General features: G+C 45.8%; 1 non-coding gene across 1 annotated transcript; it reads left to right on the forward strand.

Annotated features, from left to right (window-relative positions):
- The first annotated feature begins 23752 nt into the window (after positions 1 to 23752).
- Positions 23753 to 23827, forward strand: Trnas-cga (transfer RNA serine (anticodon CGA)). Its single transcript has one exon. It is a non-coding gene; the product is annotated as a tRNA-Ser (tRNA).
- The last annotated feature ends 2958 nt before the right edge of the window (positions 23828 to 26785 follow it).

The following is a 26785-nucleotide window of genomic DNA, read 5'->3' on the forward strand; positions in this document are numbered from 1 at the left end:
CTAGGTGGGAACTCCACATCGACCGCGATAGTGGTTTGCTGATCCCATAGCCCTACATACTGCCTACTCGGCAGGCCCTTGTGAGACGTCCTGGTTTCGTTTCCCAACACTACCAGGGCGTATTGCTTGGTGGGAGGATTGGACTGGTGTGCTTGCAGCTTCGTGGTGCCAACTGAGGTGCTACCTGGTTGAGAGGTAGCGACCCCTAGGTGGGAACTCGACAGCGACCGCGATAGTGGTTTGCTGATCCCATAGCCCTACCTACTGCCTAGTCGGCAGGCCCTAGTGAGGCGTCCTGGTTTTGTTTCCCAACACAACCAGGGCTTATTGCTTGGTGGGAGGATTGGACTGGTGTGCTCGCAGCTTCGTAGTGCCAACTGAGGAGCTACCTGATTGAGAGGTAGCGACCCCAAGGTGGGAACTCGACAGCGACCGCAATAGTGGTTTGCAGATACCATAGCCCTACATACTGCCTACTCGGCAGGCCCTTGTGTGGCGTGCTGGTTTCGTTTCCCAACACTACCAGGGATTATTGCTTGGTGGGAGGTTTGGACCGGTGTGCTCACAGCTTCGTGGTGCCAACTGAGGAGCTACCTGATTGAGAGGTAGCGCCCCAAGGTGGGAACACAACAGCGACCACGATAGTGGCTTGGTGATCCCATACCCCTACCAACTGCCTACGCGGCAGGCCCTTGTGAGGCGTGCTGGTTTCGTTTCCCAACACTACCAGGGCTTATTGCTTGGTGGGAGGTTTGGACCGGTATGCTCGCAGCTTCGTGGTGCCAACTGAGGAGCTACCTGATTGAGAGGTAGCGACCCCAAGGTGGGAACTCGACAACGACCGAAATAGTGGTTTGCTGATCCCGTAGCCCTACATACTGACTACTCGGCAGGCCCTTGTGAGGCGTTCTGGTTTCGTTTCCCGACACTACCAGAGCTTATTGCTTGGTGGGAAGATTGGACAGATGTGCTCGCAGATTCGTGGTGCCAACTGAGGAGCTACCTGATTGAGAGGTAGCGACCCCAAGGTGGGAACTCGACAGCGACCGCGATAGTGGTTTGCTGATCCCATAGCCCTACATACTGCCTACTCGGCAGGCCCTTGTGAGGTGTCCTGGTTTCGTTTCCCAACACTACCAGGGCTTATTGCTTGGTGGAAGGATTGGACCGGTGTGCTCACAGCTTCGTGGTGCCAACTGAGGAGCTACCTGATTGAGAGGTAGCGACCACAAGGTCGGAGCTCGACAGCGACCACGATAGTGGTTTGCTGATCCCATAGCCCTACCTACTGCCTAGTCGGCAGGCCCTTGTGAGGCGTCCTGGTTTCGTTTCCCAACACTACCAGGGCTTATTGCTTGGTGGAAGGATTGGACCGGTGTGCTCGCAGCTTCGTGGTGCCAACTGAGGAGCTACCTGATTGAGAGGTAGGGACCCCAAGGTGGGAACTCGACAGCGACCGCGATTGTGGTTTGCTGATCCCATAGCCCTACATACTACCTACTCGGCAGGCCCTTGTGAGGCCTCCTGGTTTCGTTTCCCAACACTACCAGGGCGTATTGCTTGGTGGGAGGATTGGACCGGTGTGCCCGCAGCTTTGTGGTGCCAACTGAGGAGCTACCTGATTGAGGGGTAGCGACCCCAAGGTGGGAACTCGACAGCGACCGCGATAGTGGTTTGCTGATCCCACAGCCCTATATACTGCCTACTCGGTAGGCCTTTCTTAGGCGTCCTGGTTTCGTTTCCCAACACTACCAGGGCTTATTGCTTGGTGGGGGGATTGGACCGGTGTGCTCGCAGTTTTGTGGTGCCAACTGAGGAGCTACCTGATTGAGAGGTAGCGACCCCAAGGTGGGAACTCCACAGCGACCGCGATAGTGGTTTGCTGATCCCACAGCCGTACATACTGCCTACTCGGCAGGCCCTTGTGAGGCGTCCTGGTTTCGTTTCCCAACACTACCAGGGCTCATTGCTTGGTGGGGGGATTTAATCGGTGTGCTCGCAGCTTCGTTGTGCCAACTGAGGAGCTACCTGATTGAGAGGTAGCGACCCCAAGGTGGGAACTCGACAGCGACCGAAATAGTGGTTTGCTGATACCATAGCCCTACGTAATGCCTACTCGGCAGGCCCTTGTGAGGCGTCCTGGTTTCGTTTCCCAACACTACCAGGGCTTATTGCTTGGTGGGAGGATTGGACCGGTGTGCTCGCAGCTTCGTGGTGCCAACTGAGGAGCTACCTGATTGAGAGGTAGCGACCCCAAGGTGGGAACTCGACAGCGACCGCGATAGTGGTTTGCTGATCCCATAGCCCCACCTACTGCCTAGTCGGCAGGCCCTTGTGAGGCGTCCTGGTTTCGTTTCCCAACACTACCAGGGCTTATTGCTTGGTGGGGGGATTGGACCGGTGTGCTCGCAGTTTCGTGGTGCCAACTGAGGAGCTACCTGATTGAGAGGTAGCGACCCCTAGGTGGGAACTCCACATCGACCGCGATAGTGGTTTGCTGATCCCATAGCCCTACATACTGCCTACTCGGCAGGCCCTTGTGAGACGTCCTGGTTTCGTTTCCCAACACTACCAGGGCGTATTGCTTGGTGGGAGGATTGGACTGGTGTGCTTGCAGCTTCGTGGTGCCAACTGAGGTGCTACCTGGTTGAGAGGTAGCGACCCCTAGGTCGGAACTCGACAGCGACCGCGATAGTGGTTTGCTGATCCCATAGCCCTACCTACTGCCTAGTCGGCAGGCCCTTGTGAGGCGTCCTGGTTTTGTTTCCCAACACAACCAGGGCTTATTGCTTGGTGGGAGGATTGGACTGGTGTGCTCGCAGCTTCGTAGTGCCAACTGAGGAGCTACCTGATTGAGAGGTAGCGACCCCAAGGTGGGAACTCGACAGCGACCGCAATAGTGGTTTGCTGATACCATAGCCCTACATTCTGCCTACTCGGCAGGCCCTTGTGTGGCGTGCTGGTTTCGTTTCCCAACACTACCAGGGCTTATTGCTTGGTGGGAGGTTTGGACCGGTGTGCTCGCAGCTTCGTGGTGCCAACTGAGGAGCTACCTGATTGAGAGGTAGCGACCCCAAGGAGGGAACTCGACAACGACCGAAATATTGGTTTGCTGATCCCGAAGCCCTACATACTGCCTACTCGGCAGGCCCTTGTGAGACGTCCTGGTTTCGTTTGCCGACACTACCAGGGCTTATTGCTTGGTGGGAAGATTGGACAGGTGTGCTCGCAGATTCGTGGTGCCAACTGAGGAGCTTCCTTATTGAGAGGTAGCGACCCCAAGGTGGGAACTCGACAGCGACCGAAATAGTGGTTTGCTGATACCATAGCCCTACATAATGCCTACTCGGCTTTCCCTTGTGAGGCGTCCTGGTTTCGTTTCCCAACACTACCAGGGCTTATTGCTTGCTGGGAGGATTGGACCGATGTGCTCGCAGCTTCGTTGTGCCAACTGAGAAGCTACCTGATTGAGAGGTAGCGACCCCAATGTGGGAACTCGACAGCGACCGCGATAGTGGTTTGCTGATACCATAGCCCTACATACTGCCTACTCGGCAGGCCTTTCTGAGGCGTCCTGGTTTCGTTTCCCAACACTACCAGGGTTTATTGCTTGGTGGGGGGATTGGACCGGTGTGCTCGCAGTTTCGTGGTGCCAACTGAGGAGCTACCTGATTGAGAGGTAGCGACCCCAAGGTGGGAACTACACAGCGACCGCGATAGTGGTTTGCTGATCCCACAGCCCTACATACTGCCTACTCGGCAGGCCCTTGTGAGGCGTCCTGGTTTCGTTTCCCAACACTACCAGGGCTTATTGCTTGGTAGGGGGATTGGACCGGTGTGCTCGCAGCTTCGTGGTGCCAACTGAGGAGCTACCTGATTGAGAGGTAGCGACCCCAAGATGGGAACTCGACAGCGACCGAAATAGTGGTTTGCTGGTACCATAGCCCTACATAATGCCTACTCGGCAGGCCCTTGTGAATCGTCCTGGTTTCGATTCCCAACACTACCAGGGCTTATTGCTTGGTGGGAGGATTGGACCGGTGTGCTGGCAGCTTCGTGGTGCCAACTGAGGAGCTACCTGATTGAGGGGTAGCGAACCCAAGGTGGGAACTCGACAGCAACCGCGATAGTGGTTTGCTGATCCCATAGCCCTACATACTGCCTACTCGGCAGGCCCTTGTGAGGCGTCCTGGTTTCGTTTCCCAACACTACCAGGGCGTATTGCTTGGTGGGAGGATTGGACTGGTGTGCTTGCAGGTTCGTGGTGCCAACTGAGGAGCTACCTGGTTGAGAGGTAGCGACCCCTAGGTCGGAACTCGACAGCGACCGCGATAGTGGTTTGCTGATCCCATAGCCCTACCTACTGCCTAGTCGGCAGGCCCTTGTGAGGCGTCCTGGTTTCGTTTCCCAACACTACCAGGGTTTATTGCTTGGTGGGAGGATTGGACTGGTGTGCTCGCAGCTTCGTGGTGCCAACTGAGGAGCTACCTGATTGAGAGGTAGCGACCCCAAGGTGGGAACTCGACAGCGACCGCAATAGTGGGTTGCTGATACCATAGCCCTACATACTGCCTACTCGGCAGGCCCTTGTGAGGCGTGCTGGTTTCGTTTCCCAACACTACCAGGGCTTATTGCTTGGTGGCAGGATTGGACCGGTGTGCTCGCAGCTTCGTGGTGCCAACTGAGGAGCTACTAGGATTGAGAGGTAGGGACCCCAAGGTGGGAACTCGACAGCGACCGCGATTGTGGTTTGCTGATCCCATAGCCCTACATTCTACCTACTCGACAGGCCCTTGTGAGGCGTCCTGGTTTCGTTTCCCAACACTACCAGGGCTTATTGCTAAGTGTGAGGATTGGACTAGTGTACTCGCAGCTTCGTGGTGCCAACTGAGGAGCTACCTGATTGAGAGGTAGCGACCCCAAGGTGGGAACTCGACAGCGACCGCGATAGTGGTTTGCTGAACGCATTGCCCTAGATACTGCCTGCTCGGCAGGCCCTTGTGAGGCGTCCTGGTTTCGTTTCCCAACACTACCAGGGCTTATTGCTTGGTGGGAGGATTGGACCGGTGTGCTCGCAGCTTCGTGGTGCCAACTGAGGAGCTACCTGATTGAGAGGTAGCGACCCCAAGGTGGGAACTCGACAGCGACCGCGATAGTGGTTTGCTGATCCCATAGCCCTACATACTGCGCGCGATAACGACTCTTGATATGGTGTGGTCTTCATGGCGTGGTCGGTTTTGGAGGATGATCTTATCCCCATAATCCCAAGTGACCCTGATTTCGACAAGATGTGGTTCATGCAAGACGCTGATCCCCCGCATCGAAGCGAGAGCGTGTTTGATGTCCTGCAGGAGCACTTTCGGAACTGCATTATGACTCTGTGGTAACCAGAGGCTACTAGCATGGGCTACGATTGGCCGCCACATTCTCCGAATCTATACACATGCAACTCCTTTTTGGATGCATATATTAAAAACAAGATGTATGGCAATAACCCCAAAACAACTGCTGAGCTAAAAACAGCCATTCAGGAAGTCATCGAGAGCAACGATGTTCCGACACTACAGCGGGTCATACAGAATTTCGCTATTCGTCTGCATAATCACCTATTATCGCAGACATATCGAACATGCCATAACCTAAATTCGAATATCCATACTGGCTAACAGGTAGTAACTAATTAACGTTCTTTTCATGTAGTTCAGTAATTGTGACCCTGTAACACAACAAGTGCCTAGATCCGTTACCGCTGCTACCACGGCAGTTTATCAATAGTTTGAAGGGACACAGTATCTCGGAATCTTCCCGTGCGGCCATTTCACGAATGTACCGTGAATATCAGGAATCCGGTAAAATATTAAATCTCCGACATCGCTGCGGCCGGCGAAAGATCCCGCAAGAACGGGACCAACGACGACTGAAGAGAATCGTTCAAAGTCATAGAAGTGCAACCCGTCCGCAAATTGCTGTAGATTTCAATGCTGGGCCATCAACAAGTGTCGGCGTGAGAACCATTCAACGAAACATCAATATGGGCTTTAGGAGCCGAAGGCACACTCGTGTACCCTTCATGTTTGCACGACACAAAGTTTTACGCCGCGCCTGGACCCGTCAACACCCACATTGGACTGTTCATGACTGGAAACATGTTGTCTGGTCATACAAGTCTCATTTAAGGTTTCATCGAGAGGATGGACTTGTACGGATATGGAGACAACCTAATGAATCAATGGACCCTGCATGTCACAGAGGACTGTTAATGCTGGTGGAGGCTCTGTAATGGTGTGGGGCGTGTGCAATTGGAGTGATATGGGACTCCTGATACGTCTAGATACGATTCTTGACAGGTGATACGTACATAAGCATCCATTATGATAACCTCTCTCCATTCATGACCATTGTGCATTCCGACGAAATTAGGCAGTTCCAGCGGGACAATACGACGCCCCACACGTCCAGAATTGCTACGTAGAGGCTCCACGAATACTCTTATGAGTTTGAACACTTCTGCTGCCCACCAAACGCCCCAGACATGAACATTATTCAGCATATCAGGCATGCCTTGTAACGTGCTTTTGAGATGAGATCTCCACCCCTCGTACCCTTACGGATTTATGGACAGCCCTGCAGGATTCATGGTGTCTTTTCCTTCCAGCACTATTTCGGACATTAGTCGAGCCCATTCCACGTCGTGTTGCGGCACTTCTGCGATCTCGCGGGCACTCTACACGATATTAAGCAGGTGTATCAGTTTCTTTGGCTCTTCAGTGTAAAAGCAGTTTGTATTATGACACTTAAGTAGTTAGAAAAAGTGCTTCACACGCATTGCTCGCGGAAGGCATCATAGCTTCTAATATAGCCTTTTCTGACCATTTATTAATGTATTTATGGTAGACAACGTATTCAGTATCATTTCATTTGGATCAAAAGAAATCGATAAGCACTTAAGCAGCGCTGTAACAACAAAACCGAGGCTACGGATAGGATTAGTGGCATGTAAACTGGAATAAGGCTATTTTTTTAATGACATTTGCAAAAACCTTTCATGGATCGAGTCTATTTTTTTTTTTTTTTTAATCTTCACTATGGAAGCCGTTTGAAGTAGTAACTCAAGTCGTGGCTGATAACTTCCTTTGCAGAAAGCCAACTAACACAAGTAACGAAGAAATACATATGTGCAGCAAACTCCGCCGATGATCTCTCCCCTTCACCATCACAAAGTGGTCTGGAGTCAACTCTAGCTTGCGAGAAATGTTACTGTACACATTCTTCGAAGGAATGGAAAGAAGACTGGATTTTATCACTCCTTAACATGGAGGTTAGACTGGATTAGGATCGATGAGAAAAGCTGCGCTGTGCATGTGTAAGGAAACATCGCGCCTTCAATCGAAGTGATTTAAGGAAACCACTGGAAATCTAGATAACGATGTAAAGGGGAGCTAAGAATCTCACTCATCGAGAAAACACGTGCAGATATTTCATTGGTGCTTTCCTCTTCTCCCATAAGTGGCTAGATTTGACTGTGTAAAAAAAATTGGACTGTGTAAAAATTGGACTGATGACCGTGGAGTGGAGCGCCGCACACACTAACCATCATCATCATCATTATCTTATCCCATAACTTTGTACAGCTCCTTTCTCCAGAAGACGATAATTTGCTATTTTTGGGCTGGTCCAGGAACTATACGTAATTTTTTTTCGAAACATGCTCATTTTGTATACGTACTAGTGGCACAATTGTGTACATCTGAGGTTATATTAGGATAACAATAATTACTACACAAATAATCATAGTGAATTCTGAATAATAGCATACCATTTGAATGACAATAATATTAATTAGTTTAGCTCTTTGGAAGCCATGTTTAACATCATCAGAAACAGAAAGGATAATGACGGATGAGGGGATTTAAATGACACAGTAACTCTTAAAGAAGACAGAGTGTTATTAGACGACTCAGCAGAAAAGTAGGAGGAAAAGGTGAGAGGTGAGGGTTACTAGAGAAAGCCGCAGACAAGAACGTGGAAGAGACAGCTACTATGACAGAAAGTGGACCATTAATTGTCTTTTGAAAATTCTTCTGAGATTTTGAGAATTACCGTCCGAATGAAGGATTCCTGATATAGACGATCTACATCTACATCTACATGACTACTCCGCAGTTCACACGTAAGTGCCTGGCAGAGGGTCCATCGAACCACTTTCAGACTATTTCTTTATCGTTCCATTCTCGAAAGGCCCGGGGGAATAATGAACACGCTGATTTCTTTTATTTTCTTTAAACAGTCATATGTCCCTATTTAGGTGGATGACAAATATTTTCGCCTTCCTAGGGGAACGATGGAGATCTAATTTCATGAAAAGATCTCGCCGAAGCGAAAGTACCTCATTTTAATGATTGCCACGTCGACTCGCTTATCATATCCGCGACACTCTCTCCCCTATTTCGCTACAATAAATAACTACCCTCCTTTGGACTTTATTATGTCCTCCGTCAATTCTGTTTCGTAAGGATCCCATACCGCACAGTAATGCTCTAGCACACGGGCAAGCATATAGTAGCGAAGTGTAGACAGGCTCTTTAGCAGACTTGGCATCTTCTAAGTGTTCTGCCAATAAAAGGCAGTCTTCGGTTTGCCGTTGCCACAACATTATCTGTGTGATCGTTCCAATTTATGATGTTCCTAATTGTAATTCCTGGGTATTTAGTAAAATTTTCAGCCTTTAGATGCATCTGATTTATCGTGTAACCGAAATTTAACGGATTTCTTTGGTACTCATAAGGATGACAACACACTTTTCCTTTTTTAGGGTCAGTTTCCACATATAGTATTGTAGAGATGTCGTACATTTTGTAATTTCATCTTCTGACAAGTTTACTAGACTGTAGATGACAGAATCATCTGCAAACAGCCTAAGAGGGCAGCTTAGATTTTCCCCTATATCGTTTATGTACATTAGGGACAACTGAGGGCCTGTAACAAAAAATGTGTGAAATCTTATGGGACTTAACTGCTAAGATCATCAGTCCCTAAGCTTACACACTACTTAACCTAAATTATCTTAATTACAAACACACACACCCATGACCGAGGGAGGACTCGAACCTCCACAGTCCATGACTGCAGCGCCTTAGGCCACTCGGCTAATCCCGCGCGGCAGGGCCTGTAACACTTCTCCGAGGAATGCCAGACAATAACTGCGTTTTAAACCATAACTTTTCGTCGATTACTACGAACTGCGACCTTTCTGACAGGAAACTACGAACCCAGACGCTCAACTGAGACTATATTCCATACGCATTTTGATTAGAAATCTCTTGTGGCGAACGCTGTCAAAAATAATCTGGAAATGGAGACACATGGAAGCAGTTTTTAGGTGCCCTATCCACATCACCTAGAAGAAGGGATCGGTTGGTAGGACATGTCCTGAGGCATCAAGGGATCACAAATTTAGCATTGGAGGGCAGCGTGGAAGGTAAAAATCGTAGAGGGAGACCAAGAGATCAATACACTAAGCAGATTCAGAAGGATGTAGGTTGCAGTAGGTACTGGGAGATGAAGGAGCTTGCATAGGATAGATTAGCATGGATAGCTGGATCAAACCAGTCTCAGGACTGAAGACCACAACAAAAACAACAACATCCACACCACTCATTACTTCGTGCGATTAATGAGCTAGTTGTGATTCACAAGAACAATTTTTTCTGAATCCGTGTTGACTACACGTCAATTGACCTCTTTTTTCGAGGTAATTCATAATGTTCGAACACGGGTCTGTAATGGTTGAGTATTGGTGTGACCTGTGAAACTTTCCAGCCTTTAGATACGGTTCTTCCGTCGACCCAGCGAATGTACCGGGTGATTAATAAGTCAGTATAAATTTGAAAACTGAATAAATCACGGAATAATGTAGATAGAGAGGTACAAATTGACACACATGCTTGGAATAACGTGTGGGTTTATTAGAACCAAAAAAATACAAACGTTCAAAAAATTTTCCGACAGATGGCGCTTCTTCTGATCAAAATAGCAATAATTAGCATAACAAAGTAAGACAAAGCAAAGATGATGTTCTTTACAGGAAATGCTCAATATGTCCACCATCTTTCCTCATTAATAGCTGTAGGCGAGGAATAATGTTGTGAACAGCACTGAAAACCATGTCTGGAGTTGTGGTGAGGTATTGGCGTCGGATGTTGTCTTTCAGCATCCCTAGAGATGTCGGTCGATCATGATGCACTTGCGACTTCAGGTAACCCCAAAGCCAGTAATTGCACGGACTGAGGTCTGGGGATCTGGGAGGCCAAGTATGATGAAAGTGGCGGCTGAGCACACGATCATCACCAAACGACGCGCGAAAGAGATCTTTCACGCGTCTAGCATTACTTTGTTTTATTTTTGGTTCTAATAAAACCCCATGTCATTTCAAGCATGTGTATCAATTTTTACCTCTCTATCTACATTATTCCGTGGTTTATTAAATTTTCAAATTTATACTGACTTTTTGATCACCCGGTATATGCCTGGTAAGTACGAAGCTATGTTATCTGCAGACTCTGAAAGAAACCAAATTGTTATAAAAAAGGATAACTTTCCGTGTTAAGTGATTTAATCTGCTGCAGTACGTAGAGGATACCAATTTCTAAGTTATTCATCTGGGCAGTTGTAGGTAACTCTAATCTAGGAGTATTTGCTTCGTCTTCTTTGGTGCAGGAATTTCGAAAAAGTGTGTTTAGTAATTCCGCTCTAGTGGTACATTCATCGGTAATATTACCATTGGTATCACGCAGTGTAGGAATTGATTGTGTCCGGCTGCTGGTGAACTTTACATATGACCAGAGTCTCGTTGCATTTTCAGCCATATTTCTAGACAGAGCTTCGTTGTGGAAGCTACTAAAAGAAGTGTCAAAGTGATTCTTGTACTGTAATACGCGTCGTTATAATTGTGCTGAGTCTATATGACTCTCGATAACACACTGATAACAGCTGTGGTGTTAGCTGAAACCAGACGTGCAACAAAATACAGATGATATTACGTCCATTGCTGACTTCCTTCCGTGCTGGTTTTTTCACATTCAAACTAATCACTTGCGAAATCACAACACGATCAACATACATCTGCTGTTTGATCAGGAATCTAGGAGCGAGCATTACTTGAATCTCTTGTAATTAACAACGAAGTGAGTGATTTACACTGTTCTGGTCAGTGGTGGGTATCTGAGCTGTCGCATGTATATCGGGAGCCGTAGTTCCCCTAACACTGATGCCGTCCGGCACCGTCGATCCGTCGATATCTGTGAATCACACTCGTGGAGTGAGCAGTCACAATCGCTTGTATATTCCCGGGCGGACACGTCAGGACACGGTTTTCCTAGACTGTACTGGACGACTCAGTGCCTGGCAAAGAGCCCGTCCTCCCAGAGGAAAACTGTTGTAGCTGCAGTGACGTGACTTGATTCCGGGATTCCAGCTCCATAAGGGAGTCCTGGCGTGATCCTAGAGCTTAGTGTGCTGATTCTTGTCACCTTATTGCTTAAACAGGTGTTCAAGAACACTGTTTGTTGGCCCTAGAGATGTTGTTACCTAAATCATCCGCCGTTCCTACTTTTGTTTGTAACGCGCAATAATCCAGGGTATTTCCGAGACAAATATTTATAAAGGTACAAAACTGCAACTACGATGGAGAAGCAAGTCTGAAATAAGGACCCAAAACTAACGAGTGAAAAGTTATGATGCACAACGCGCCGTTGCATTCATCAACCAATAGAATACAAACTAGGAATCGTTGTTTCTATACTGTAATGGTCTAACAGTGGCTAATGTGGTTAGGCAAAGAAATCATACCAAGATGCTGTGTCAATCATAAAGCCAAGGAACGGGAGAGGGTGATGCTTGGTTACCTTTGGACAAAGAGATCTGAAACAAACAGATATGTTTTAGGGGTTAGAAATTTTAAATTCCATCTCAGTGTTTCAACAGTTCATTACTTTTTGATAAAGGTAAGTGAGAAATATTGATTTATTTTGTTTTCAGCAAACTAAAAATTTCGTCAGTGCTGCGCACCCGCAACATTATGTGTGTGGGTGTGCCAAAGCCGGCGCACACACGCAGTAGCCGCGCTTGAACACTGTAATTTAACACGTTCAGTGCAAAACACGAGTGCGGAAGGCCCGAATTAACATTTACCACGTATGTCATGATCATCGATTCTTGACCAACGATTTTGTTTGTGTTGACGCTATGTTTGTTGCTTATGTATCGTTTCCTATACCTTAATATCGCCTGTGGAAGCTGGTTAGCTGTCTCCTGATAATGCCACAATAATCCCAAAAACTGATTCGGAGTATACAAATGCAGTAGCAAAGAAACATATTTTTTTCGACGTTAAATACTAAATTTTAGCTTACAATTTAAGAAAGAAAACTTTTATCTAAGAAGAAAATGAAAAACTAGAAAGAAACACCGAAAATCAGTCACAAGTGTAGATGTAGACCTAAGAGTTCCGCCACCTTGAATTCCGGATTTTGTGTTGGCTCCAAATGATGGTAGAGTCGTACATTGATCTATCGGTTCACATCTGTTCTTACAATACGCTACGTTTCTACTGTCACACGTATTTGCCTGCGTTCTAGGAATTAAATTTACAACAGTCTTGCAATCGATAAAAATAGAAAATAATAAAGTTTTATGCAAATATAGCTGTAGGCTTTAAAAGCGACCTGGTTTTAATGCACTGTACGGACTTCGTGTTGCGTTCTTGCTGTTCCTTCTGTTGTAGCAGTGGCGTCACTGCCGTTGCATGGTCACGTTCGCCATTTGTCTGCGTCTGTCAAATGTCCATGGTCATTAGTGAGTTCGCAACCGCAGAACGTCCGCTATTACTGTTGCCTATACGTTCTACACCTTTCTCAGTTGCAGTTAACGATGTTGTTACTAACCTGCTATTCTTGAAAGGAAATGACCTACCCCTCATCAACCTTCCTTTTACTTTTCCTGTAGGACGTAGTCAAGCGTGATGCAGGGTTTTTATTACTGATTTGGCAAAGTTAGTGGCAGAGGGTGGCTGCATGCCCTTCCTGCAGCCACTCCCCCGCGGCGGAATAGGTGTACCCCAACTGTCTGCATCTAGTGTAAGCCATGAAATAGTGCAAACGTTTTCAAATGTCTGCGAGTCGTGTAACTGAGGCGGAACGTGGGGACCAGCCCGGTATTCACCTAGCGGAATGTGGAAAACCGCCTAAAACCACATCCAGGCTGGCCGGCATACCGACCCTCGTCGTTAATCAGCTGGGCCGATTCGATCCGTGGCCGGTGCGCCTACCCAAGTCCAGGAAGCAGCGCGGCAGTACTCTCGGCTACCCTGGCACGTCCTACCCCTCATCAACGGCACGTTAGAAATTGTCATGAAAAATGAAAATTTCTGCCAGACCAGGTTTCTAAACCACATATGCTGCTTTTTGCCCGTAGTTGTCTTAATGAAATAAACCATCTGAAAACTCCATCCGGATGGACCCAAACACTCATTGTCACACTTAAATTTTTCCTGCTACTTTTTCCAACAAGCAGTTAGCAGTTACCCTTTCGTAATTAGCACTACCAGATGAACGGGTATGATGAACTGTGGTCTCATCTACGGAAAGTATGGGCGTTATTAGGATCATATTATGCTCTGTAAATATGTGTGAGGTGTCTGTTCTGTCAGACATGTCAGACAGAACAGACACCATAATCTTGGTGGATACAGCAGCCATAAATATCCAGTTTCAAAGAAAAAGTCGATGTCGGCCGCAATAGGGCATCGAAATAATTCGATGGAAGAAGTTGAACACATGCGCGAATAGGGACTCGAACCCGGACCTCTCGCTTAACGCAAGAGATTGCCGTAAAATCCTCGACCATCCGGACACGCCACCAAATTCTTGTCACACGCAAGGAGAGTTCACTGTCCACTCACCTACTTGTTCACAGCAAGTCCTGTACTCCCACTAGCGGCTCTGACCGTGTTTTGTATCAGCAAAGAGGTTGTCTAGCCATACAGACTTAAATTAACTGAAACGTAATGCATGAAGTCAGCGAGCCTAAGGTCAACGAAATGTAATGACCTGAAATGGTATCATTGAAATCCAACTTCAAGCGGCGAAACTGCAGTATATTTAGTACAATGAGGTGACAAAAGTCGTCGGATACCAATATGCACATATACAGGTGGCGGGAGTATCGAGTACACAAGATATAAATGGGCTCTGCATTGGCGGAGCTGTAATTTGTACTCAGGTGATATTTATGAAAAGGTTTCAGATGTGATTGTGGCCGCACGACGGGAATTAACGCAATTTGAACAAGGATTGGTACTTGGAGCTAGATGCCTGGGACATTCCATTTCAGAAATAGCTCGGGAATTCAATATCCGGAAATCCACAGTGTGCCAAGAACACCAAATTACAGGAATTACCACTCACCACGGACTACGTGGTGGCCGAAGGCCTTCACATAACGACCTAAAGCAGCGGCGTTTGCTTAGATTTGTTACTGTTAACAGACTAACAACGCTGAGTGAAATACCCGCATAAATAAATATGGGACGAACGACGATTGAGTCCATTAGGACAGAGGGACAAAAATCGGCAGTTATGGGCTATTGCAGGAGGCGACCGACTTGAGTCATTTTAACAGCATGACATCGCCTTCAGCTCCTCTCCTCGGCTCCTCACCACATCGGTTTGGCCGTAGATGACTGGAAAACCGTGACCTCGTCAGATGTGCCCCGCTTTCAGCTGGCAAGAACTGATGGTAGGGTTCAAGACCCTACGAAGCCATGGACCCAAGTTGTCACTGTGCAAGGGGGTGGTCCAATAACGATGTGGGTTCTGTTTACATGGAACGGACAGGATCCTCTGGTCCAAATGAACGGATAATTGACCGGAAATGGTTACGTTCGGCTACTTGCAGACCACTTGCAGCCATTCATGGACTTCAGGCTCCCAAGCAACGATGTCAAGTCACGATTCCACAGTTGTCTGCAATTGGTTCGAAAGACATTCTGGACAGTTCGAGCGAGTGGTCTGTCCACCCAAATTGTCCTACATAAATGGCGTCGAAAATTTATGCCACATAATCGAGAAGCTTTTCATGTGTAAATAAAATTAAAGTATTTTATAAAAACCTAGACAAGAAAAGTTGTATTTTTATATTAATTCGGTGTATTGTCCTTAAATGGTCTTATAATGTAAAACTGAAATTTAAAATGTGAGACAGCATAAAGATGTGAAACTGTATTTTTTAAATGGCAAACAAAGCATCGGACGCAGAGGTAGCGGCGTCAACAATCAAATTTTATGTGATCAGCCGCGCCAGAAAGGAGTGCAGCGAAGTCTCTGGAACAGTTTTCCAAGCAAGAGGCTTCCAGAACAGGAAGAGACTGAGGAAAAATGACAGTCAAGATGCCTTCAGTTGTCTACTCGTATACAGTATAAACAAGAGCGGCGTCTGGTCTCTCTCTATCTTGATAGCTCTCTCTCAATATCTCTCTCTTAATGATCGCTCTCATGAAAGTTTTTCTACTTGAAATATAGGTTCAAGGTGTCTATAGCATTTATCTATCTAAATGTAACGTGAATATATGAATAATTGTTATTGTTTACCAGTGTTTCATATCAGCAACATTAACTTTGCTTGCCAACTTTTCTATGATTCAGTTAGGAGAACTGCAAGACTGCCGACATATCGTTTGCTGGCCGTTGCCGGACATTATTGATGTTCGAATCTGCAGCAGCCACGTGTGCGTCCCTGAGATCTGTTAAGCCGATCTGTAACGCAGTTTCCGGGCAGCGCTTCTGCGTATAACGCGTAACATCAATGATCTGGATACGACCAACAAACGATGCGCGCTTTGAATTATTAATTTTCTTTCTCTTGGGGGTAAATTTATCTCTGCCGTGTGATAATTTAAACTTTTTTGTAATTTTTGAAAACAATAATTCAAGGTCAGTTCCTGCACCAGCAACACTTACGCAATTATGAACGGCTGAACAGGCAGCATCGCCCAGTATTCTACAGCGGACTCCCAGCGACTTGTTGAATCCATGCCCCGTCGAGTTGCTGCTCTATGTTATGCAAAAGGAAGCCCGAAACGATGTTAGGAGGTATCGCTTTTGTCACCTCAGTGCATATAAATCGTGACAAATGGGAATTCGTCACAAACCACGGCCCTATTCTACCCTAATTTATCCCATTCAAGTCATTTCAATAAATTCAGTTCCAGACGAAAAATTAGAATTTTTTGCGTTATGTTCCTGAGGATTAGTGAGGCTTAGATGGTGCCCTGAGCAAGTATGCCGGACACATGACGCTGTTTTACCATATCTGATGTGTTTCGGTCGCAGCTTCTACTAACTTTTCTGTATGACATTGAAGCTCAGACCACTTATTAATGAGCTCGGGTGGCCGAGCGGTTCTAGGCGCTACAGTCTGGAACCGCGTGACCGCTCTGGTCCCAAGTTCGAATCCTGCTTCGGGCATGGATGTGTGTGATGTCCTTAGGTTAGTTAGGTTTAAGTAGTTCTACGGGACTGATTACCTCAGAAGTTAAGTCACCTAGTGCTCAGAGCCATTTGAACCAGCCACTTATTAACGTCAAGTACAGGAACATCTGAGAAGTTATAGTGTAAGTAGGCTGTTTAGGTTTCTTACACTGCTAACGCCAAGTAGCGCTCTGTATGAAAATCACTGGCTGTGCTGTGTGCAGTCTGTGGCTGGTTGGCATTGTTGTAATACTCGCCATTGCAGTGTTGGGCGGCTGGATGTTAACAGCGCGTAGCGTTGCGCAGTTGGAGGTGAGCCGCCAGCAGTGGTGGATTTGGGGAGAGAGGTGGCGGAGTTTTGAAATTTGTAAGACTGGATGTCATGAACTGTTACATAAATTATGACTTTTGAACACTAGTAAGGTAAATACATTGTTTGCTCTCTATCAAAATCTTTCATTTGCTAACTATGCCTATCAGTTGTTAAGTGCCTTCAGTAGTTCGAATCTTTTATTTAGCTGGCAGTAGTGGCGCTCGCTTTATTGCAGTAGCTTGAGTAACGAATATTTTTATGAGGTAAGTGATTTGTGAAAGGTATAGGTTAATGTTTGCCAGGGCCATTATTTTGTAGGGATTATTGAAAGTCAGATTGCGTTGCGCTAAAAATATTGTGTGTCAGTTTAAGCACAGTCATGTATAATTGTTTAAAGGGGACGTTTCAATAGGTAATTCAAACTGTTTGCGTCCCTGTGCATACTGAGATCCTTACGCTACAGTGCCGTCACAAGACGTTACGCGAGACAAAAAGAGTGACTGAGCGAATTGATAGAGTACGAAGGAGGGGTAAACAAGCTAGACAGTTTAAAACTTCTGTCGTACCTTTACCGTTATTTTCACATCTACATTTTTTTACCCACCAAACTACGTTTTTGTTTATGAATGGCACATAAATCAGTTAGGGGAGTGTCTAATTCATGACATGTATCCAACACTGAATTCCACACCAATATAGGGAAAGTAATAAATATAGGAATGGTCGGGGAAAAGCCGTCTGACTGTATAATAACTTCCAGCTCCTTCAGTAATCCATTTCCTGTAACAACTGGAAGTAGGGGACAGTGAAAGATTCTACCTCAACAAAGCGCAGGGGACATAGTCTGTGCCCGCATCTCGTGGTCGTGCGGTAGCGTTCTCGCTTCCCACGCCCGGGTTCCCGGGTTCGATTCCCGGCGAGGTCAGAGATTTTCTCTGCCTCGTGATGGCTGGGTGTTGTGTGATGTCCTTAGGTTAGTTAGGTTTAAGTACTTCTAAGTTCTAGGGGACTGATGACCTAAGATGTTAAGTCCCATAGTGCTCAGAACCATTTGAACATAGTCTGTTTTCAGACTGGTCGAAAATAGACGGGGGCAATGGGGCTGGGCTACATGACGTACGGCCGAGACTAGAGGGAGGGAGATCCCTCCAGGGGAGCTAGCCATGCTGTTACAGGCTGAAACATCAGGAAAGTTTGCTTAGGCTCTACAAATATCTTGGCATCTACTAGGGGCGATCAATAAATAACGCATTTTTTTCCGAAAGCGGGTTACCTTTAGACAGGATTCCAATACACCATATTATTTCCCACTCTTTTGGGTAAAAAACGTTATTTTTCAACATAGTCTTCGTTCAATGTGACAGCCTTACATAACCTTATTGCGGAGGCCTGCGTGTACGTATGGTACCACTCCACTTGTCGACGTCGGAACCATCGTCTTGTTGTATCAGTCATTCACGTGCTGCTTTCCAAGGGCCAAACGGATGGAAGCTGGAAGGTGTGAGGTCCGGGCTGTAGGGTCGATGATGAAAAAGATTCCAATGAAGTGTTGTGAGCCCATCTCGAGTGTGCAGACTCGTTTGAGGTCTTCTGTTGAAAAGGAGAAGGAAAAGTTCATTTGCATTTTTGTGGCGACCAACACATTGAAGTAGTTCATTTAATTTCCTGGGGGTAGCAAAATACATTTCAGAACGATCGTTTCACCACCGAGGGGAAAAACCCCTTCGGAATGCCAGGAGATAGTCGGCACGACTTCACCGGCTGTGGTTGTAGCTTTGAACTTTTTCTATGGGGAGAGATGATGTGGCACCACTCTATGGGTTTCTGTTGAAGAATGCCACAAACTCCTTGTGAGACTAGGGGAAAGCAACAGGGCAACTTTGGTGTAGGACACTGCGCACTGAGGAATCAGAAGCAATAAACAAGCTAATAGGTTGACTAGGACAGGCGCAACGATTCCATTTATTGGATTGAAGTCTTTCTTAACGATCACTGAGGCGATGGTTAACTCAAACCTACGAAGCTGAACCAGGAGGCGGCACGTAGAATATCGGGCTAAGATCCAAAAATAAAAAAATTGGCCAGCTAATGACGACAGATTCATATTTCAAGTGACATTCTATAATACTGGCCCTGAACATGGTGGGACTAATGACTGGCCGAGTGAACATCAAGAAACACCTACAAACGATGGGTATAGAGAAAGAAGCTCCTACGTGTCATCTGTGTGGTGAGGGTGATGAATACACACCACGCCTAATCTTCCAGAGCGAAGCGTTCGAGATCAAAAGACAGAGAATAATCTGGTCATGACGTTCTGAAGAAACTGTGTTTCATAAAGAACTAGTAATGAGCCTCTTACCATTTTGTATGGGTAGTTGTTGACATTACTGGGACCAAGGAAGTGAAACCGTACAATAAATCCTGTTTCACTGTGGGGAAGAGTGGGCTGGATCACTGTTGTTTCTGTCTCCATGTTCAAATAAAATAAAATCCTCTATTCCAGTTAAAGAAACGACATACAACCCACCCGATCTACCCTTAGTTACATCACCCATAACTCTAATGTTCACAGTATGGTTAGCATAATTTTTTTTCAATGAACGTCCATCAACAAACATTCCACGAGTCCCATCTGCATCCTTCATACCAGTATTCCATTGCCTTTCCAATGCGTCCACTTCCTGGCACAAACGAACGTTAGACGCCAGGGCTGGCCACGGCATGCAAAGCTTCACATAGGCAGAGTGTGTGAGCCACATGCAGGCCACAGCACGGTTTGCCCGGTAGTTGTCGAATGTACTCGGTACAGAGTGAGGTTTCTTTTAGTGCTGCGATGTGGCAGTTTTTCGATCTGTACAACTCACTACAGTTCGGTATAATAGTGGCGAGCTGCTGTTTACCCTTCGCTATATGTTTGTAGTATGAAGGAGTTTCGCATGTCTAGTGGACGTTTGCACTGAGGCAGTCTAGCGATATGTCGTCACTAACCTTTAAAATGAATGGGAATGACGAAAGAGAAGAATGACAATCCTCAGTATCTGTTATAGAGTCGCATAAGCGAGAAGTACTTCAAATTTGGTATGAAGCGATATTATGATACAATGCAAAAAGAATTTAAAGATGTAGTCCGCATTGAAACAGCAAAACTTTTCAAAGATTGTCAGATGGAACTCATTATTCACTATATCAAGAAGCCCATGAAGAAATTTCTGGGATGAATAGTAAAATTCGTGAAGTCACACACATTTTTCCATTGCCAGTTGCAACAGTTTTCGATGGAAGTGAACGAAAAGTATGGAAACTTTATATAATACGGGAAAGTACATTAGTTAAGGGACATGCCTGGAACTATTATTCGATTTGAAGTCTCTATTGTTGAATTGATGAAGTAAAAATGAGTGCTGGGACGAAAATTAGAGGATCCACAATGGCTTTCAGACCTCGCATTTTAAGTGCACTTAACTGCACAGTGCCCACAGTGAGACACTGCATGTCTGAGAATTAAATAATAAATTAAAAAATAATAAATTAAGAAGAAAATCGTGTTATAGGAGAGTCACAATCTAACTACCACAGTCTACTTCCTTAACTCACTACTGTTACAGAAACAGCGAGGTTTACAGAATTCATTGAGACCTTGAAAGAATTAGAAGGATTGTTTCCTACACGTTTTGAGGACAATATCAATCTTACATCTGTTTTCGAGCTCCTTTGCCGTTTCATTCTACAAGGTGCGACAATAAAGTAATGAGACTGATTTTCAATGCAAGGATGTGTCAACCCTGCAGGACTGTGTAGGCACAATATCTTTGACCTTGGTCTATAAGCTGCTTCTAGTCCAAGTGGTACATCGATGCAACTGCTCAGTCGTGAGTTGTGTTGTAATAAGTTAACACGTGTTTATGTCTCTCGTCACCGAAATGGAACCGCATATTATTGCGCAACGGTGTGCCATTTCTTTTTGGGTTACATTGGATGAAAACGCGACGACAACTTGCGGTAAGCTTCAGAAGGCTTTTCGAGAGGAAGTTATGTCACGAGCTCAAGTTTTTCGTTGACATAAAATGTTCAGTGAAGGCAGAACGAATGTTGAAGATGAAGACCGCAGTGGACGGCCATCAACCTCACGGACGGATGTCAACTTGGTCAGGGTGCTTGAACTCATACGATCTGATCGAAGATTATCCGTGAAAATGATTGCAGAAGAACTGAACATCAGTCGGGAAATGGTTCGTCTAATAATAACTGAAGATCTTGGTATGAGAAAGATTTGTGCAAAAATGGTCCCCAAAAATGTCACACCACAGCAGCGAGAAACACGGAAAAATGTGACAGCCGATCTGTTAGAGCAAATGGAAATCCATCCAGAATTGTTGAGCCGTGTTATCACTGGTGATGAAAGACAAAACGGCGGTCAAGGGACACCATTTTCAAACAACACAAGATGTCCAAAAAGCTGTGACGAGTGCCTTGGGGGATTTTACATGAGATGAGTCCCAGAAATATGACCATCAAAAGCAGAAGCGCTGGAAAAAGTGTGTGCAATCAGACGGGAACTACTTTGAACGACACAACACTAAACTTGACTAAAACGGTAAGCAATATTTTTTTTCATATAGTCTCATTACTTTATTGTCGCATCTCATAAATTTCGCCGTGCATGAGCAAGTGTAACTGACTGACCTGCATGCTAATGTCTGTTTTAATGACAAATCCTTTTACATTAAAACCGTCCTGGACCATTACATTGCTTTCCTCAGGTAGAGTTTCCACATCTTCATAATGAGCTTGCAAAAGTGATACGATATTTTGAGCGATATATTTATTTGTTTATGGAACTAAATAAGTCACAATAACGTAGAACTTGAATGTGAAAATATGTGACATTGTGTCTGTCTGTATAAATTTATATTATGTATTACTGAAAGGTTGTTTTGTTTCTGATATACACTACTGGCCATTAAATTGCTACACCACAAAGATGACGTGCTACAGACGCGATATTTACCCGCCAGGAAGAAGATACTGTGAGATGCAAATGATTAGCTTCTCAGAGCATTCACACAGGGTGGCACCAGTGGCGTCACCTACAACGTGCTGAGATGATGAAAGTTTCCAACCGATTTCTCACACTCAAACAACAGTTGACCGGCGTTTCCTGGTAAAACGTTGTTGTGATGCCTCGCGTAAGGAGGAGAAATGCGTACCGTCAGGTTTCTGACTTTGATAAAGGTCGGCTTGTAGCCTATCGCGATTGCAGTTTATCGTATCGTGGCATTGCTGCTCGCGTTGGTCGAGATCCAATGACTGTTATCAGAATATGGGATCGGTGGCTTCATGAGGGTAATACGGAACGCCGGGCTGGATCCGAACGGCTTTGTATCACTAGCAGTGGTGACGATAGGCATCTTATCCGCATGGCTGTAACGGATCGTGCAGACACGTCTCGATCGCTGAGTCAGCAGATGGGGACGTTTGAAAGACAACAACCATCTGCACGAACAGTTCGACGACGTTTGCAGCAGCATGGACTATCAGCTCAGAGACCATGGCTGCGGTTACCCTTGTCGCTGCGTCACAGACAGGAGCACCTGCGATGGTGCACTCAACGACGAACCTGGGTGAACGAATGGCAAAACGTCATTGTTTCAGATGAATCTACGTTATCAGAATGAGATTTTCACTCTGCAGCGGAGTGTGCGCTGATATGAAACTTCCTGGCAGATTAAAACTGTGTGCCCGACCGAGACTCGAACTCGGGACCTTTGCCTTTCGCGGGCAAGTGCTCTACCAACTGAGCTACCGAAGCACGACTCACGGCCGGTACTCACAGCTTTACTTCTGCCAGTATCCGTCTCCTACCTTCCAAACTTTACAGAAGCTCTTCTGCGAAACATGCAGAACTAGCAGTCCTGAAAGAAAGGATACTGTGGAGACATGGCTTAGCAACAGCCTGGGGGATGTTTCCAGAATGAGATTTTCACTCTGCAGCGGAGTGTGCGCTGATATGAAACTACCTGGCAGATTAAAACTGTGTGCGCGACCGAGCCCGGCAAGTGCTCTACCAACTGAGCTACCGAAGGTCCCGAGTTCGAGTCTCGGTCGGGCACACAGTTTTAATCTGCCAGGAAGTTTCATATCAGCGCACACTCCGCTGCAGAGTGAAAATCTCATTCTGGAAACATCCCCCAGGCTGTGGCTAAGCCATGTCTCCACAGTATCCTTTCTTTCAGGAGTGCTAGTTCTGCATGTTTCGCAGAAGAGCTTCTGTAAAGTTTGGAAGGTAGGAGACGGATACTGGCAGAAGTAAATCTGTGAGTACCGGCCGTGAGTCGTGCTTCGGTAGCTCAGTTGGTAGAGCACTTGCAAAGGTCCCGAGTTCGAGTCTCGGTCGGGCACACAGTTTTAATCTGCCAGCAAGTTTCATATCAGCGCACACTCCGCTGGAGAGTGAAAATCTCATTCTGGAAACATCCCCCAGGCTGTGGCTAAGCCATGTCTCCACAGTATCCTTTCTTTCAGGACTGCTAGTTCTGCATGTTTTGCAGAAGAGCTTCTGTAAAGTTTGGAAGGTAGGAGACGGATACTGGCAGAAGTAAAGCTGTGAGTACCGGCCGTGAGTCGTGCTTCGGTAGCTCAGTTGGTAGAGCACTTGCAAAGGTCCCGAGTTCGAGTCTCGGTCGGGCACACAGTTTTAATCTGCCAGCAAGTTTCATATCAGCGCACACTCCGCTGGAGAGTGAAAATCTCATTCTGGAAACATCCCCCAGGCTGTGGCTAAGCCATGTCTCCACAGTATCCTTTCTTTCAGGACTGCTAGTTCTGCATGTTTTGCAGAAGAGCTTCTGTAAAGTTTGGAAGGTAGGAGACGGATACTGGCAGAAGTAAAGCTGTGAGTACCGGCCGTGAGTCGTGCTTCGGTAGCTCAGTTGGTAGAGCACTTGCCCGCGAAAGGCAAAGGTCCCGAGTTCGAATCTCGGTCGGGCACACAGTTTTAATCTGCCAGGCAGTTTCAATCTACGTTATGTTTACAGCATCATGATGGTCGCATCTGCGTTTGGCGACATCGCGGTGAACGTGCATTGGAAGCGTGTATTCGTCATCGCCATACTAGCGTATCACCCGGCGTGATGGTATGGGGTGCTATTGGTTACACGTCTCGGTCACCTCTTGTTCGCATTGACGGAACTTTTAACAGTGGACGTTACATTTTAGATGTGTTACGACCCGTCTCTCTACCCCTCATTCGATCCCTGCGAAACCCTACATTTCAGCAGGATAATGAACGACCGCATGTTGTAGTTCCTCTACGGGTTTTTCTGGATACAGAAAATGTTCGACTGCTACCCTGGCCAGAACATTTTCCAGATCCCTCACCAACTGAAAACATCTGGTCAATGGTGGCTGTGCAACTGGCTCGTCACAATACGCCTGTCACTACTCTTGATGAACTGTGGTATCGTGTTGAAGCTGCATGATCAGCTGTACCTGTATACGCCATCCAAGCTCTGTTTGACCCAATGCCCAGGCGTATGAAGGCCTTTATTAGGGCCAAACGTGGTTGTTGTGGGTACTGATTTCTCAGGATCTATGCACCTAAATTGTGTGAAAATGTAATCACATGCCAGTTCTAGTATAATATATTTGTCCACTGAATACCCGTTTATCATCTGTATTTCTTCTTGGTGTAGCAAATTTAATGGCCAGTAGTGTATGTTTCAGAAATGTGAAGTATAAAAGCAAGTCGTATGCATTGTGACTGCACCGCCATTTAAATTAGCGTGTTCATAGTCTCCCCCTCAACCCCCTCCATTAGCTTGCTCAGCGTGGCTTGGTGGTGGTGGATATTTGAAGCAAGGCTGAGCGCTATGGCATTTGTCCCAAGGCGTGGTCAGTGAGCAGAAATCTTTGGCGCCCCTCTTATAGTCAATGCAGGATACTGTGGCCGATACGCAGTGACCAGTTTTCATCCAAAGTGCTGGGCGAGTTCGCTCGTTTGTTCGAAAGGGGAGGCCGACAAGTGTTTTCAACTTTCGGCCAGTTGGAGATGACAGAATCGACGGTGCACGCACTGCAATCTTTGTCAAACGATTTTACAGAAACTATTCGGTAAAAAAATTGTTTTTGCTTATACCTTTACATGTCACGCTCATGATGCACCTATCATTTCGTTAATGGTCACAGTTATTATGACATTTCTGTGAAAATATGATACTGCTCGAAATTCGGGAAAGTTTGTAATGAAAAAATAAAGGCCCCTATGATTTAGCGTTTCGTGCATGTTACATAACATGTTACGGCATACAAAATTTAGCTAAAACATTGAATTTGTCTTTAGACTTGGGTGGAGGTCTCTATCACCTATCTCGAGAAAATAGATCTGATATCGCACACTCTTTTGCGTTCACGCCGCGCCAGCGATAGAGCAGTGTGAAATGTCCATAACATTCGTCATTTTTCACATAAGGTTTCAGATAGTTAAATGAGATTTTGGCAAATGGTTGCGTTCAAAGGGGAGACAGTATTTTACCACATTGTTATTACATAAAACTTCATCTTCTATCCCCATGTTATTCCACTAGCTACAGACTTTTTCGATGAAAGAATGTAATTTTTAAAGACCATCGATAGCTGGTGAAACGAGAAATGCTGTGGGTATTGGAACAATATAAGTGAAGATAAATACACGTTTCTTTGCACCAAGGATGCGTTTTTTCATAAGCTACTGACCTCACTTTTCCTCAGTTCCTCGCTTAATAAACTTAATAAACCACTGTGTGAGAATTTTCAATCAGTTGTGTCTGCACGACATGTTAGTGAGATGAGGCTGTGTAAAGTCCTCTGTGTTTTGAGAAATGAATCAAATTTTAAAATACCATCCAGAGGCATGTGTAGTCTTTACTCAAAATACACTACTTGTGATGCTTCTCTGAAAGTGACAAATGGTTAACAACACAGGTGAAAATAAATCGCTGCATTTTCGGCGGAATTCATCCTAGATACTAAAGAAGGCAGAGGTGACAGTAGATCTTTTTGAATGGTCACCATCAAAGTGTGGGTGTGTAGTGATCCCACGTAATACACTAGACTCTTGCTAAACCATTCCTCGCACATATGGGTGCCGCATTAGCGGAAGTGCCGGATTGTTGAGAGTGACTAAAATTTAACATAAACACATAGGGATTGGACTTTATCAAATCAAAAGATACAGAAAACTTAGTCCTTGAGTGTGTACATGCATATTAGCATCACTTGACATTTACTATGATACTTGTCCTTAAGGTTTATCATCATGTTGATACACGATGGTAATATACTTTATCACATAACGCTTTTACAAGCATTTCATACGTCCTGTCATGTTTGTGACTGTTGCGTAATGTAATCCAGGACGACGTCTCCAGCTTCAGCACCAGCAGTTTGAGAAATCCTCATTTTCTCTCCTCCTATGTCCTGTTGTTCATCAGTTTCATAGTAACTTTGCTATGAGCTTATTATTACCTCTTTTCTGCTGACGTTTGGTCATAAATAGTTGCTCGTCCACCACTGTTGCCAGCAACAATGGGTTTTTGCGAAGAAACTTCTGTTTGGAAGACAGGTGACTAGATACTGCAGAAGTAAAGCTGTAAGGACGGGGCGTGAGTCATGCTTGGGTAGCTCAGATGGCAGAGCACTTTGCCCGTGAAAGGCAAAGGTCCCGAGTTCGAGTCTCGGTCCGGCACACAGTTTTAATCTGTCAGGAAGTTTCAACCTCATTTCAGTTTATATTTAATTTCGAATTTCTGCTTAAGGTCTAGCATAACGTGCTTCCCTTTAGAGGCCAAAGTGTACAGGAAGGTTGAACATTGTAATTAACTAACAACATTGTTGCAGATGAAATTTCATTATTGTACGCGTCATTTAAGGTTGAACGACTAGAAGCTTGAAGTGTGTAGGATTATTGACA

The sequence above is a fragment of the Schistocerca gregaria genome, chromosome 7, assembly GCF_023897955.1.
Source record: "Schistocerca gregaria isolate iqSchGreg1 chromosome 7, iqSchGreg1.2, whole genome shotgun sequence".
Classification (NCBI taxonomy): domain Eukaryota; kingdom Metazoa; phylum Arthropoda; class Insecta; order Orthoptera; family Acrididae; genus Schistocerca; species Schistocerca gregaria.